Source organism: Mus musculus, chromosome 6 (genome assembly GCF_000001635.26).
Source record: "Mus musculus strain C57BL/6J chromosome 6, GRCm38.p6 C57BL/6J".
NCBI classification, from domain to species: domain Eukaryota; kingdom Metazoa; phylum Chordata; class Mammalia; order Rodentia; family Muridae; genus Mus; species Mus musculus.
This window is the reverse complement of record NC_000072.6, coordinates 146,652,546-146,668,784: the sequence shown is the minus strand read 5'-3', so window position 1 is coordinate 146,668,784 and position 16,239 is coordinate 146,652,546. Positions and strand designations below refer to the sequence as shown.

The 16,239-nt window shown below is 42.7% G+C and overlaps 1 long non-coding RNA gene across 1 annotated transcript; it reads right to left on the bottom strand.

The window, feature by feature from the left end:
• Window positions 1-3,381: 3,381 nt before the first annotated feature.
• Window positions 3,382-11,567, bottom strand: 4930479D17Rik (RIKEN cDNA 4930479D17 gene). The gene is made up of 3 exons (NR_046277.1): window positions 11,440-11,567; window positions 4,291-4,711; window positions 3,382-3,572 (listed from the first exon to the last, which is right to left on the bottom strand). It is a non-coding gene; the product is annotated as an RIKEN cDNA 4930479D17 gene (long non-coding RNA).
• Window positions 11,568-16,239: the final 4,672 nt, after the last annotated feature.

The following is a 16,239-nucleotide window of genomic DNA, read 5'->3' as shown; positions in this document are numbered from 1 at the left end:
GGAAACTATAGTCAGGAGATATTGTATGAGAATAGAGTCTATTTTCAATAAAGGGTGGAAGAGCCAGAAAGAAGGCTGTGTGGCCTGTCCTCTCTCTGTTTCTGTCATGAGTTGGCTTTCCTGCACTGGGTACTTCTGGCTTCCTCTCTTCTGTGCACCTTTGTTTTTCTCCAGACTCAGCTGTCAGAGTCGTCCATCTGGGGCTGATGTGAACTCTTTGGGAAATGCCAGGCACTGCCATTTCACCTCTGTTTTTTGCCACCATCAGGGTGGGCCTTCCTCCTCAGACTAAATGTCCTGATGCAGAATTTCCCCACTGGATAGTAGAAGACTTTCTACCTCTGTTGCTTGGATGTGTTCTCAGATTTAGGAGGAAAGGTTTTCAAAGATGACCCAGTTTCCAGGGGGAACAAAAATTTTGTTTTACCATAGCAGAAGTTTTGTCATATTTTTTTCAAAGTTTTAAGATACTGGGAAAGGGTTTTGTTCTTTTAAAAAAGAAGTATTGAAAATGTGCCACAAAAAGTTTCAAAATTTTTCTTTAGAAAATATACCATACAAAAATCTATAGAGATCTCAGAATAAAAGCAAGCGAAGCTATTCATTCTCTTGTTATCTCCAGTCTCTGACTACTGCAAGGTTCAATGTGGATTCTCATTCTTTATACTATCAAGGTATTTGATTAATCAGTGAGATTGGATCAAGAAAAAGTTGTACTCACGAAACAGTACTTTAGCACCATATGAGATGGCATATTTATCATTGTGACAGAAAAGACACCAACACACAACCATAGTTACACCTGCTAGTGTGGGAACACTCTGAGTAAAGGGCTCACAACAGCTTGCCCTTCAGCTAATGTCCCACCTTGATGCCTCTGGACCTTGATTAGAGCACAGTGGACCAAGGCCTTTCATCAAGTGTGTGTGTAGTTAAAATGATCTGATTTCAAATTGCATCTGGATGACTGGAGGGTGGGGGTATAAAGGCCCTGAAAATGGAGAGTGGAGACTGCCGAGCTGTTAGCCTCTCTGAGGGTGGTGACTGCTTTAGTTGGACAGCCTTGTGGTGATGACACAAGCCAGGGCTCTGAGGTTTTTACAGGAGACTGGTTCCTGAGGAGTGAGACTAATTCAGGGTGGGATCTCTTGCCTTGGAGCTCTCTTCTTCCACCTGTGGCTAGATGTCCTGCAGATGGCAGATTATTAAGGTATGCTATTCCTTTCCTATATTGCTTAGAGCATGTGACTGGAGACACCCCAAAAGATGTGTCAGGGGAGTTTCCACAAAGGTGTGTTGGGTTGGAGTCAACTGGGATCCAAAGAGAGTACTACACACCAGGCCCACGCATTTACCAGGGACATGTACTTAATACAAGGCTTCAGCTCAGCTTCTAGATCAGTGGTTCTCAACCTGTGGGTCTCGACCCCCAGACAATCCTTTCACAAACACCATCAGAAAGCAGACATTGAATTTACATCCTAACTCATAAAAGTAGCAAACTTACAGTTATGAAGTAGCAACGACAATAATGGTTAGAGTTACCACAACATGAGGAACTTTATTAAAGGGTCGCAGCATTAGGAGGTTAAGAACGGCTAATCTAGTGAGGAAAAGGGATGACATGGGAATGTCCATAGCCAAGGGTCAGGAGAGGACTTTACATGAAGATCGTTGGGTACTTTGTTGTTGCTGTGACAAGATGCCTGAGGAGCGACTTAAGGATGCTCACTTCCTCTTACTCAGTCTCAGACTGCAGCGCATGAGATGGCTCCACCCACATTTAGGGCGGGTCTTTTATCCTCATTATGACCCCTCTGGAAATGGTCTCACAGATAGACCGCACTCTCTAGTGTTCTATGCAACCACAACCTAAATATCTTTATCAGCAGCTGGGGATGTCCAATGCTTCTGTGTGTCCCAATTCCTCTGGTGAAAACAGAGTGGTCAAGGTACCCTGATTTTCTGACAGGACACAGCAAAGGTAGTGACGTAGAAGGAACTGAGGGACCCCAAAGTGCTTGACCATTCTGTGAGTCAGAATGCCAAACTGAACCTAAGAACAGACTCAGTGGGCACATTCTTGCCCAAGATTGCGCAGCCCGGCTACTACTCTCCCCCTGAACTGAAATAACATTTGGTAAACAATGAAATCTGTAAGGGAGGGGTCTCTAGGATGTGGTGTCTGAGTAGACAATGGATAAAGGGTAGAACACCAGAGAGGGAGCAGGCTCGCGGCTCAGAGCACTCTGTGAGAAACTGGGGTCTGCAGCTTTTTGTAGCTTCATGAGTGGCTTTGTTCCTTTGAACAGCAGGATTTCCATCAGCTCATTTCCAGGCTCATGTTTTTGAGATAGCCCCTTGGGCTTTAGCATTCTGCTCCACTGATCCTTTGTGTGTGTGTGTGTGAGAGTGAGTGCACATGTGAAGGCGCAAGTATGTGCTGGGACACGTGCACGTGAGGCCAAAAGTTGATGTCCCGTGCCTTCATAGATTGCCATGCGCTTTGTATACTGGGGCAAGGTCTCTTGCTGCTGGTGCCCGATTCAGGATGTAGCACACACATACACACACACACACACACACACACACACACACACACACACACACACACAGAGAGAGAGAGAGAGAGAGAGAGAGAGAGAGAGAGAGCCCCTTGGGCTTTAGCATTCTGCTCCACTGATCCTTTGTGTGTGTGTGTGTGAGAGTGAGTGCACATGTGAAGGCGCAAGTATGTGCTGGGACACGTGCACGTGAGGCCAAAAGTTGATGTCCCGTGCCTTCATAGATTGCCATGCGCTTTGTATACTGGGGCAAGGTCTCTTGCTGCTGGTGCCCGATTCAGGATGTAGCACACACATACACACACACACACACACACACACACACACACACACACACACACACACAGAGAGAGAGAGAGAGAGAGAGAGAGAGAGAGAGTGAATGAATGAATGAATAAATAAATAAATAAATAAATAAATAAATAAATAAAAAAAAGCAAAAGTACTGATTCTCAAATGCCTTCTAAGGAATGCCGAGTACCTAGCACCCAGTACCTACTTTAGCACTGTGATGTCAAAAACCTGAAATAACTTCTACCCTGCAAGTACTTTAAGGAAGTGGGTACCTCAGTCACTCCTCTCCTTTTTTCCTTAGAAGGTAAATAAATAACGTCATTGAGCCAGTGAGATGACTCAGCAGGTCAAGGTATTTGCCATCAAGCTTGGTGACTGAGTTCATCCCTAGGGCCCACATGGATGGTGCAAGGAGAACTGGCTCCACCAAGTTGTCTTGTGACTTCCACTTGCTGTGGCACAAGTGTGCCTCAAATTAAAAAAAAAAAAGTTAAAAGAATTAAATAACACTTACTGGCTTCTTAGTGTCAGAGTATATATATTATTGAGCATATATATTATTGATACAGGCCACATGATTCGATGAGACGACTCATCACTGTTCCAGACTTAGAAGGACTTGCAGCAATGATCAGAACCCTGGCAGCTGGGACAGAGGTAGGGTTCACTCAGTGATGGAACACTGGCCTACGGTTTGCAACCTCTGGGTCCCATCTAAAAGGAGGAAAAGATAATAGGAGACACACAGTAAGGTCCCGCCTTTCATAATCCCAATGTGTACCTATTGGGCTCAAAGCCAGTGTTATATTGGTTTTCTCGGTAACTGTATGATTTTCCGGAAAACCATGAGGGTTAAAAGTCAATGCTGAATCACCACACAAGTCCTGAACTCTGCACAGCGTGCATGCCTTGGAGACTCTTCCATTGCTTTATTTAGCCAAAAATGGGAAAAACAAAACAACAACAACAACAACAAAAAACCAAAAACCCTAAAACCTGACCATGAACTTCCATCTCGGGCCTAGAAAAGCCTTCCTAAATTCCTGTGCACCCGCTGTTGTTAGAAGTAACAAGCACAAACCAGGGAGGTGAGAATAATCCATGCAATAAATAGAGCGAGCGTTAGCCTGGGTAGGGGAGAAGGCTCTCACAGCAACACTCTTGGGAAAGCGAGGATGTGCTGTGATATCTTACAGGCTGAAGCGTTGGAAGGAGCAGGTGTCAGAGAGACCACACTGGGTCAGGACCTCGGCTGGGTCCTGCGGATGCGGTGCCTGTTGTTTGGTTTTGGTTTGGGACAGATTTGCTTTCCGTAACAATGCCTTCACTGTGTGCTGAGTGAGAACCATAATTTAAAAACTGTCTATTCTACTGAGCCAGTTTATCTATATTTAACTATCTATTATAACTGTCTGTCTAGAGACTTTCTTACATTTTGAGCTCCGGCAGGAGAAAGCTGTAACTTGGAAAGAGTCCTCAAGCTGAACGAGGTGGCACAGCCTTTATCCCAGTTTGAGGCAAGAGGATCACAAATTCAAGGTTTGCCTGGACTGTAGGATGAGTTCAAGGTCAGATGATCTTGAGTCCCAGTCATACAGAGTGCTAGAGACAGCCCAGAGGCAGAGCGCTTGGCTGGAGTCCACGAACCTCTGTCTCCAGCTCAACAAAAAAGAACCATGTGACCTTTGCTCATCTTGAGTCCAGATAATAAGCAGACTTTTGAAGCGTCTGGCTAATTCTGTGGGGGAAGGCATCTCTCCTCTCAGCAGGTAGATGTGGTTTGTATGAGTCCTTCACATCCTGAGAATTCTTCTTGCCAGGTTCCAACAATTCAAACTTCCAACTCCAACAAGCTGGGGTTACAAGAGGGAGAATGAGAAGAAAAGAACTCTCTCAGCAGGAGAATGTTTACCCAGCAAGCACGAGGCCCTGGGTTCCAGCCCCAGCATCTAAGAATTTAAAATGAAGATAAAATCAGTGTTACTTACTTAAAAACAATACGCTATACCCTATAAGAACAGATACACTTTATTTCCCACACATACACATAATTTTTGAGCACAGAAAGATTTTTGTCAGTGCTGGGTTGTGATATCTTTTCCTGCTTTGTGTCAGTTATCATATAACATATTGCTTTGGTTGAAGTATGTGAAGAAGATCTGAAGAAACATTTTAGAGAGAAATATGTATTTTTTTTTAAAGTCAGGGATTGTTTATAGCCCAGGCTGGACTGATTTGTGCTGTTAGGCCAGGCTGGCCTCAAATTTGCAACAGTTCTCCTACCCCTACCCTCTTCGTGCAGGGAGGTGTGTGCCCCATGCTTGGCCAGGAGGAAGATTTTAACGCCGTTTTAGATGGTTGTCCATGTCCTTTTTTGAGACAGGGTCTTGCTGTACAGGCCAGTCTGCTCTGGATCTCACTACAGAGCACAGCTGCTTTGGCCTCTGGGATGGCATGCAGGCACTGCAATGCCTAGAGTTTAAACAATGTTTCCATACTCTGCACTTGTGTTATTGCTGATGCATATCAGAAACATCTCCAGGTATAAGGAAACTGTCACATTCACAGAGAGAATGCATGTCTTCTAAAACTTTAATTATTTACCTGAAAGCTAAAGTTTTATTATTGGCAACGGATACACTCCCTCAAAGGGACAGGATTAGTGTGACCTTACTTACTTATCTTACCAGCCTGTGCCAGTCACTAATGCACAGCAGTGCATGAAGGGAGCCGTGACTATGACACGCAGAAGTACTTTATGGATGCATATGTCACAACTGGTCCCATGGAGAACCAAGGGTATGTAGTCACGAGTCCAGACTAAAGAGTTCTTACTGCTTCATCAAATGGGCTTTTAATCAAAATAACTGTTTTTCTTTTCTCTTTTCTGAGAATGTATGCCTGTAAAGGAAATATGATAGGGCTGAGAAGCTGGCTCCTCCGGTGAGAATGCCTAATGGCCTTGCAGAGGAAGCAAGTTCAGTCCTGGAACTCACACTAGTTAGTGGCTCACAAGCATCGGTAACTCTGGCTCCAAAGGGTCTGATGCCCTCTTCAGGCTTCCAAGAGCACTGCACCCGCAGGTACAACACCCCACACAGTTGCATATACGTGTGTGTATATATAACTTAGAATAAAGTATGTATTCCAAAAGGAAAGAATACAATGACGAATTTGGTTTGGGTACTTAACACTAAGACTTGGACAATCTTTCTAACCACTGCTTTTAAAAAATACTAACACTGGGGGTGGAGAGATGGTTCAGCAGTTAAAAGCATTTGTTGCTTTTGCTGAAGACCGGGTTTCAATCTGCAACACCTACAGAGGCTCACAATCATCTCCAGTTCTAGGGATCTGATGCTCTCTTCTGACCTCTGTGGTACTGAATGCACCGGTACATGCACATACATGGAGACAAAACACCATATACATAAAATAAGAATAAACAAATCCTTTTAAAAAAGATTTATTTATGCCGGGCGGTGGTGGTGCACGCCTTTAATCCCAGCACTTGGGAGGCAGAGGCAGGTGGATTTCTGAGTTCAAGGCCAGCCTGGTCTACAAAGTGAGTTCCAGGACAGCCAGGACTACACAGAGAAACCCTGTCTCGAAAAACAAAACAAAAAAACAACCAAACAAAAAAAGATTTATTTATTATTATATGTAAGTACACTGTAGCTGTCTTCAGACATACCAGAAGAGGGTGTCATATCTCATTATGGAAGGTTGTGAGCCAACATGTGGTTGCTGGGATTTGAACTCAGAACCTTCAGAAGAGCAGTCAGTGCTCTTAACTGCTGAGCCATCTCTCCAGCCCCTAAACAAATCTTTAAGTACTAACACTACTTCTTCTGACTTTTTCTACAGCTCCAGTATTTCCTTCTCAAAATGGGAAGAACAAAGTTTGGCTCCCTTTCTCTTTTCCCCTCCTCTCAGCATATATGTTTACATCCCTCCATGGCCAGTGCCTTCTTGGTTCACAGCACTTCTAGTCTTCTTTGTGGTTTCAGCCAGCTGGAGAACTGGCTTGTCTCCACACCATAGCTGTTCTGCTTCTCATCGCCGCACTACCCTCAAGCCCACAGGGAACCTGCACCCTTCTTATGCTGGGTCACTTTATGGGGATGCTTGCCACACTTTTTACAGAGGTCTTTGGGGTTCACACTGAGCACCTCACAGCTATACTGTTTACACAATGACAATGGTAGGCTCGGTGTCAACCACCCTGGCACAGACGTCTATCTCTGCCGTCAGTAAAATAAAGTAAGGTAGAGAAGTCAGTGAGGAAGATATCCTGTTGTCAGTCTCTGGTGTACACACACACAAGCATCAGTGAGCACACCCGCACACACAGGTGCACACACGCGCACACACACACACACACACGATTATAACTGAAATTTTAGATTTCAAAAGCAAAGTGTTTGTATGTTCATAGTTTAAATAAAAAGGTTTAAAACTAACTTTGAAAGATTTAAAGTAGATCAGACGAACGGGTATAGAGCTGTCTTAAGTAGTGACACAGACTTTTTTTTTTTTGATGGAATACATCATTTTTGACAAAACCACAGCAAAATAATAAAACTATTTCTCACAGCAAAATAATAAAACTATTTCTAAACATCTGTTGCCAAAAAGCTTCAGAGAGGCGCACCGGCAGAGAGGTGTTCCATCAGAGAGAGCGGTGTCGGGCAGAGAGATGCAGGTTCTACATTAGCTGTCCCTGTGCATTGGAGCGAAAGACTGTGAGGTTTGGGTTCATGCTGTATGTGCATTAAATAACGTCTCATGTCAAGTGTTCTACGTGACACTGCATTCAGTCCTAGGGCTAAACCTTTCTGAGGCAGGCTTAAAATTCCCTACCGTGAGTACGTGTCTACACACTTTGGTTTTCATGTTAGAAGAAAAAGAAAAAGGATATTTGATGGTTTTATGTGAGTTTCTGCTTCCAGGAAGATGCTAGTTCTAATAGAATCACAAGATTGATTCTCATTAGTGTTAGCAGACTTCAGAGAAATCAGTTTTCTGATACTGCGACCAGTCTAGCTAATCAAGCCCCCTAAATGTCAGGAAACAGCACTCCAGCCAGGGCCCCATGTAGGGCTCAAACTCAAGGTCAAACTGCCCTCTTGTGGTCTTCTTGATATGGAAGTGTTTTGTTGTTTTGGTTTTTCTCTGTGTAGCCCTGGCTGTTCTGAAACTTGCTCTGTAGACCAAGCCTCAAACTTGGAGATCCTCTTGCCTCTGCCTCCCAAGTGCTGGGATTAAAGGTGTACCAGGCTACGTGGAAGATTTTTAGTGCATTTGGCATGAATATTATTTATAAGTGGATAGACAGATTGATTTCTAAAACTGAGCCCATGCCCAAGGCCTGCACATTCTAAGGAATTACTGTACCAGTGACCTACATATCAAGTCTGAATTTTAAATGTCCTTACATTTATCTCACATAATGTAAAATTCACACTTCAAAACGACTCAGTGAAGTATTTCTTAGTATATTCCCAGACTTGTGTAGCTATCATCACTGTTTAACCTCTGAGCATTTTAACTTCCCTGCTCCCAATAAGCACTGACTTCAAAGTACAACATGCATGTATATGTGCACATATGTGGTGTGTATAATATATATACAAATGTATATACTATATACAGCACATACATGTATGGTTAATATATATAATACTATATATAACACATATGTTACATGTATGCATACACATATACATATATGTATGTGTGTATATATATACATATGTGTACATATACATACACACACATATATAATATGCAAACAGGTTTTCTTCAGTGACTTGCAACATCTGTGACAAGCAAAGTTCAAGAATCTAAGCAGATGATGCAGATGTTTTATCCCTCTGCTCTCTTGTGCTAATTTATTGATCTAACTCTGTATAATTGGAGGGGGTGTGGCTGGGGGTTGAATACAGAGCCTTGAATGCAGTCAATGATCTCTACCACTGAGCCATATCTGAGGCTCCTGTATAAGGATTAAAACAAGCTCCACCACTCTGCTGCCCTTTCTCGTGGGGATCTGGAGTACTGTTGGCCCTTCAGATTTCTGTGTACATTTCAGAAATAGCATGTTAAATTCCACAGAAATCCATGCTGGAAATTTAACTAAAATTGTGTTAAATTTGGACTTGTTGAAGAAAATTGGGTGAACAATTATCACGACACCAACTCTCATTTAGATTTAAAATCTTTTAGTGATTTGTAATTTTTTTCATTTTGTCATATTTACTCTGCTCTTACATTTCCACTGTACTTATTCCTTGAATTTTTTGTTTGTATTTTGTTTTGTTTTTCAAGACAGGGTTTCTCTGTGTAGCCCTGGATATCTTGGAACTCACTCTGTAGACCAGACTGGCCTCAAACTTTCAGAGACTAGCCTGCCTCTGCCTCCTGAGTTCTGGGATTCACAGTGTGTGCCACCACTGCCTGCCCAGCTTTTCCTTGAATTCTATGGTTAATTCTACTGAAGACTTTTTCCTACCTGTTGTTGCTAGCCTGTTATATTTATGAGTGTCAAACTAATCCAAACTTACCTATGCAAGTTTGCTTACTTATGGTTGCCCAAAATTATCTATGTAACTCAAGTTTGCCTCACATTTGAAATCCTCCTGCCTCAGTCTCCCAAGTACTTTACATCAGGCTCCTTCTGTTGGCTTTAAATAAGTTTCGCTTCGCTTCACTTTCAAAAATATTACAATTTTAGCTTGTTTTGTGCTTTAAAGCCTTGGTGACAGGCACAGGCACAAAGAGAAATGGATGTGGTTATTACTGTACCTAGAGCTCAGGTTTTTGGAGGATCTGACTTCACAGTATGATGTATGCTATGGTTTACACACACACTTTATACTTCAATATCTACTTATTTATATGATCTATGTATATAGGTGTTTTGTCTGCATGTACATCTGCACACCAGAAGAGGGTACTGGATCCCATGGGACCACAGTTATAGATGGCTGTGGGCCACCATGTGGGTGCTGGGAATGGAACTCAGGACCTCTGAAGAGCAGCCATTGAGCCATCTCATCAGCCCTATACTTTATATATGAAAACACTTTGTTTCTCCCTTACTAAAAGCTTTTTTTAATATATAGTTTTAAAAAAAATACTTGTCGGGCTGCTGAGATGGCTCAGCGGTTAAGACCACTGACTGTTCTTCCGAAGGTCCTGAGTTCAAATCCCCACAACCACATGTTGGCTCACAACCACCCGTAATGAGACCTGACACCCTCTTCTGGTGTGTCTAAAGACAGCTACAGTGTACTTACATATAATAATAAATAATTCTTAAAAAAAAATACTTGTCCCTCACCAAGATGGATTATTGAGTGACTCTCATTTTAATCTACTAGTGTTTTAAATTATATTATCATATTTAATTAATTGAAAAATACATTACATTTTGAAGTGATCAATGAATATTTGTTTAAAAAATGAACATCTAAATTGGCAAATATGAAGTTACTTATTTTCTAAAGGTAAAATTGTCATTCCTGAGATTAAACACTGATTCAAAGTGAGGCATTCAATTCCCTAATTGCCAGTGAATTTGATTTGCTGATATTTTTCAAATTTAGTAGTGAAATAGGCTTTAATAATTATTTTTGGATTACCACTATCAAATCATGGCAATTGGCTTTTCCTATATTTTGTGCAAAACTGGAATTCAGAGACAAAACTTATAAAAAATATCAATATTAATTTTTATTTTAGACAGAGTCTCAATATGTAGCCCTGGCTGGCCTGAAACTCAAACTGTAGACCAGGTTGGCCCAGTCACAGAGCTCTGCCTGCCTCTGCCTCCCAAGTGATGAAATTAAAAGTGTGCACCACCACACACAGCTAGATTCATTTTCTATGTAACTCTGTATGTGTTATGTGTGCATGTGTGTGCGTGTGTGTGTGTGTGTGTGCGTATATATGTGTGTGCACTTGTGAACATGTGTGAGTTTCCAAAGAGTCCACAGAAGGGCATTATCTCTCCAGCCCCAAAGACCAATTTTGAATGCATGGTAAAACTTACTCTAACTTGGTGCTTTATTTGTAGGTAAGTTTTAGCTATTGTTTAAATAACTGTAATGCCTAACAAGGCGTTATGCTTGGGTCCACTTACTAAGTTTTTCTAGGAACGGCCTCTTGTCAGCATTTCCAGATTTGTTAGTTTAACTTAACTTCCAATGTTCTCAATGTTCTATCATCAATGCTACACTTTGACCTTTTGTTTAATATTATTTATTATTATTTCCCCTTGGTCAAACTTGCCTGCTGATTTTATACCTTTAAATTCTAACGCTTCTTTTTCTGTAATATGCTTGTTTTCAGCCTCTGCTGTTTTAGCATTAATGCTGTCTCACCTGGACATGTTTATCTTCCCTCATTAAGTTCTGAATTCCAGTTTCTATTACATTCTCATTGGCCTGAGTGCGTATGCTTCCTAGGGCTACCAGAGTTCTCAGAGTCAGAGCACAGGCCCTCATTGAGTTGAGGAACAAATAATGAGGACCAGTGACCCGCACCCCTTAGCTCCATTTTCCTGACCATCACTGACCCAGCACTGTCTAGGTTCCTCCATTTTCTCCTGCAAGCTTCTGACATGCGCTCAGGGCCATGAAATCTCTTCCTGGGAGACCATTGCTAGTCTGGTACTGTTATCATTCTGGCAGGAGTGAAGATATTGTACAGGGAGACACTGTGTTCCTCCCTATAGTTATCAGACTATGCAAACAATGGTCTCCAAGGAGTTGGAGTTCCACCAAGGAATCATGGTGGGCAGAGGAATAGCCTAATGCCTAGCATCCAAACACAAGGTTGTATTTGTCTCCCTAGCTGCTACTTGACCCAGACCCACTTGAACTCAGCAGATTGAGCTGATCCAACAAGTAGACAAAGGCTTCCCTCCTCTTCCCAGGTCTGCATACAATCCCAACAGAGGCTTAGAGTCTTCGGTCCTTTAGGAACAAAGCTGGTGAGCCCTATTTTGGAATGAGTGAAAGAGAAGTGCCAAGGGAAATAGGACGCTGACTCCCACTGTCTGCCGCCCTGCTTCTGTACTGAGAGCCTAGTCCACCTGTGTCTACAGCTCTGAGAGCAGAGACAAGGGGTGCACCCTGGGTCTCTTGGACCTACTTGGCACCATGACAACACCTTTTTCAGGATCCACTCTTTTTTTTTTTTTGGTTTTTTGAGACAGGGTTTCTCTGTGTAGTCCTGGCTGTCCTGGAACTCACTCTGTAGACCAGGCTGGCCTCGAACTCAGAAATTCGCCTGCCTCTGCCTCCCGAGTGCTGGGATTAAAGGCGTGCGCCACCACCGCCCGGCCAGGATCCACTCTTACATGCTGCATTTCCTGCCTGAACTGTTACTAGAACCATTTTCAACAGGAGCGACCAGGGAGTTTTCTAGGGATAGAGGGTTGACCACTCCTTTTTCCTATTTAGATCTTTATCATAAAGGTTGCTTTGTGCTGTTCTAATTCTGATTTTGAGACAAGCTCTCGCTGTGGTTGGCCTTGATCAGAGCTCCTCCTGAGTTAAAGGCACATGCTACGATACCCAGTTTCTTTGTTACTTATTGGAGTACTGATAATTGGATGTGGCAGTGCAGGCCTGTAATTCCAGAATTCTATTGGCAGAGATAGAGATCAAGAATTTGAAGCTACCCTGGGCTCCATATACACAGTGAGCTCAAGGACAACCTGCATACAACACGGTAGAGCAAACTGTCTGTCTCAAGTAAACGAAAAACAGAACTTTCATTCCAGCGCTTGGGAAGCTAAGGCAGGATTGATAGGAATTGGAGTGCTACACAGTGAATTACAGGCCAGCCTGGGCTACAGAAGATGCTGTCTCAAAAAATCAAAACAAAAAAACAAAACAAAACAAAAAAATCTAAGGGTTTATTTTGTCTCACTGTTCAAGGGCACAGTCATAGCAGAGTCGTCACGGTGGCAAGAGCTTCTAGTCACATGGAGGCAGCTCGTCACACCTCGTGCAGTCAGGAAGCAGAGAGCACACCCCACATTATTATACTCAGGCGTGGCGGCACATGCCTTTAATGTGAGCAGTTAAGAGGCAGAGACAGATCTCTGAGTTTGAGGCCAGTCAAATCTACACATTGTTCAAGATCAGCCAGGGTTATACAGTGAGATCCTGTCAGAGAGAAAATTATTTTAATTTTATTCCCCTGTCTGCAAATGTATGCCCATGTGTGCATGTGCAGGCCAGAAGAGGGCATCCCATCCCTCAGAGCTAGATGTATTGTTTGCAGGTGCCCCAGCTTGCTACATGGGTGCTTGAATCTGAACTTGGGTTCTCATGATTTATCACCAAGGACTATTAATCAGTGAGCCATCTCTCCACCCCCATTTCATAGAACTCATGATTTAATCTGCTAATATTTCCTTTATGTTTTTATTTATATTCAAAAGTGTGATTAGTATGTTGCTTTTTGTGCAATACTTAGGGCCCTGAATGAACCAGAGTACCCTTTCCTCTGATCTCAAAGAGTTTTAAGCAATAGGAATAATTATTTGTGCCTTGATGGTTAGCTATGCCCTACCAATAAAACCTACTAGTTAGTAGACCCTGGTTAGTCTTTGACTTCCTTTTATGGTTTGACCACAGAAACTGAGGTTTGGCTGCTGCTATGTCAGGTTCTTTTCTGGTTACTAAGAGCACAGCAGTAGCAGTGTAGGAAGCCCAGGCACAGGATTACAAACACAGCAAGGGTTGAAGGAGATGGGCAGTATGGATGAGATGCCTCCTCCAGTAAGGAATGGTCTCTGAGGTTCCTTTTATACAGGTAAGAAAACTGACCCCGGGGATGGCCAGGTACAGTGGTTGCCTGAGGAAAGAGCATCGAAGACAGAAGAAGCCTTGTAGGTGATGGACTGTGTTTGATTAAATATCAACAGTTAACTAAGGGAGAACAAAGTGACAATCTGTCAGGTTAGCATGACATTGGGAGACAGTTTAAAGAGCTCTGACTGTCCCTCTGAGGAAGCAGAATATTTAGGTCCCTCCCCCCTTTTTGAGGGGTGGGGTATTTTTGCTTGTTTCTTTTGAGATGGCTAATATCCCTAGTTAGCCTTGGCTGTCCTGAAACTATGTAGACTAGGCCCGCCTTTAACTCATGGCAATCATCCTGATTGTGCCTCCCAGTCCTGGGATTAGATTTAGTGTAAGGGCCAGCTGCCACTTATTTTCCAACAGAGAATCATATCACACTCTCAAGTCCTAAGGCTTCCATTCTGTGATCTGTAAAATATATATATTGATGGACAGGCAGTTCTATATTCTCTGGAAGGATCTAGAGGCTGCTCACTTCAAAGGCTTTTAAAAGCAAAAATCATTGAGACTGGAGAGATGGCTCAATATTTGGGAGCGCTGACTACTATTGCAAGAGAACTCACATAGTTTCAGGATAACCAAGACTATGTAGAGAAACCCTATCTCAAAACATACAACAAAACAAAAACAAACAAAAAACTTGAGTAAGAAATCAGTAACTTCAGCTGGCCCTACCAGTATAGACCTGTATTCCTAGCTACTCAAGAGATACATAAAATGGCAAATTCAAGGCCTGCTTGGGCTCAGTGAGATTAGGGCAACTTGGTGAGACATGATCTCAAAATTAATAGTCAAAAAAGTTCTGTGGCTATAAGTCAGAGGTAGAGTCTTTGGGAAGCACAAGGCTCTGGATTCAATTTTTAGTCACACACCACCACCACCAAAAATACAAATAACCTCTAATTTCATGAAGTGTCCATGCTGACATTTTTTTTTCTGGTATTACATACTGCATACACATACTTCTTTCTTTTTCTTTTTCTTTTTTTAAGGCATGGTTTCTGTATAGCTCTGGCTGCCCTGGAACTCACTTTGTAGACCAGGCTTGCCTCAAACTTAGAGATTGCTTGTCTCTGCTTGCTAAGTGCTGGGATTAAAGATGGGGGGGGGAGGGTCACCAAGCCCTGCATAGTATTACATATATTAAATGTTACTGTGGTTAGAGTTGGCTGATGCAAGGAATTCTGTGACAAGGCAGTGGCAAGTGCTGCAAGATGTTATAGGTTCCAATTGTTGAAGCACAAGTTATTCAGTGAGCAGACAGTGTACTGGCTGGTTTTGTGTGTCAACTTGACACAAGCTGGAGTTATCACAGAGAAAGGAGTCTCCCTTGAGGAAATGCCTCCATGAGATCCAGCTGTAAGGCATTTTCTCAGTTAGTGATCAAGGGTGGGAAGGGTCCATGGTAGATGGTGCCATCCTGGGCTGGTGGTCCTGGGTTCTATAAGAAAGCAAGCTGAGCAACCCAGGGGAAGCAAGCCAGTAACATCTCTCCATGGCTTCAGCATCAGCTCCTGTTTCCTGACCTGCTGAGTTCCAGTCCTGACTTCTTTTGGTGATGAACAGCAATGTAGATGTGTAAGCTGGATAAACCCTTTCTCTCCAACTTGCTTCTTGTTCATGTTTGTGGTGCAGGAATAGAAACCCGAAGACAGCATCAGAGACTTGGCTCCATGCCAATGATAAGGTAGCAGTTTCTACTTCGGCAGCAAAGTCTAAGCAGCGGCAGTTTTCACAAGACTCTTCCCCAAGTTTTCCTTTATGTTCTGTTTAATGCCACATTTCTCACAATCTTTTAAATGCCTGTACACATCTTTAGGATGGCATTGCTTGTCTTTTTCCTTTTGATCCTTTACCCTCCTCCCCAGCTCTTTTTGAGTTTTGTGAGTGTGCCAATTCTCTGACCAAACCATTCATTACTGTAATACCTGTAGGTCTCATTTTCATGGCTATATTCCTTTGAACCTATCTTACTAGTAATCTTGGTACAATTAAAATAGGAGAGACAGACCCTTAGGGACAGAAATCTGGATTTGTTCTCTGATACCACTAAATGAAAGGTCTTTTTTTTTTTAATATTTTATGTATGTGAGTACATACAGCTCTCGTCATGAACACCAGAAGAGGGCATCCAATACCATTACAGATGGTTGTGAGCACCATGTGGTTACTGGGAATTCAGTTACTGGGAACTCAGGACTCTGGCTAATTGCTGAGCCATTTCTCCAGCCCCTAAATGAAAGGCTTAGTGTCTTTTTTTTTTTTTTTTTTTTTGAGACAGGGTTTCTCTGTATAGGCCTGGCTGTCCTGGAACTCACTCTGTAGACCAGGCTGGCCTCGAACTCAGAAATCCGCCTGCCTCTGCCTCCCAAGTGCTAGGATTAAAGGCATGCGCCACCACGCCCAGCTTAATGTCTTATAGTGAATGAATGATATGATAGCCCATGGAGAAAGTTCACTTCTCACATGTAGTCACTTGACTTCTTTTTTTTTTTTTTTTT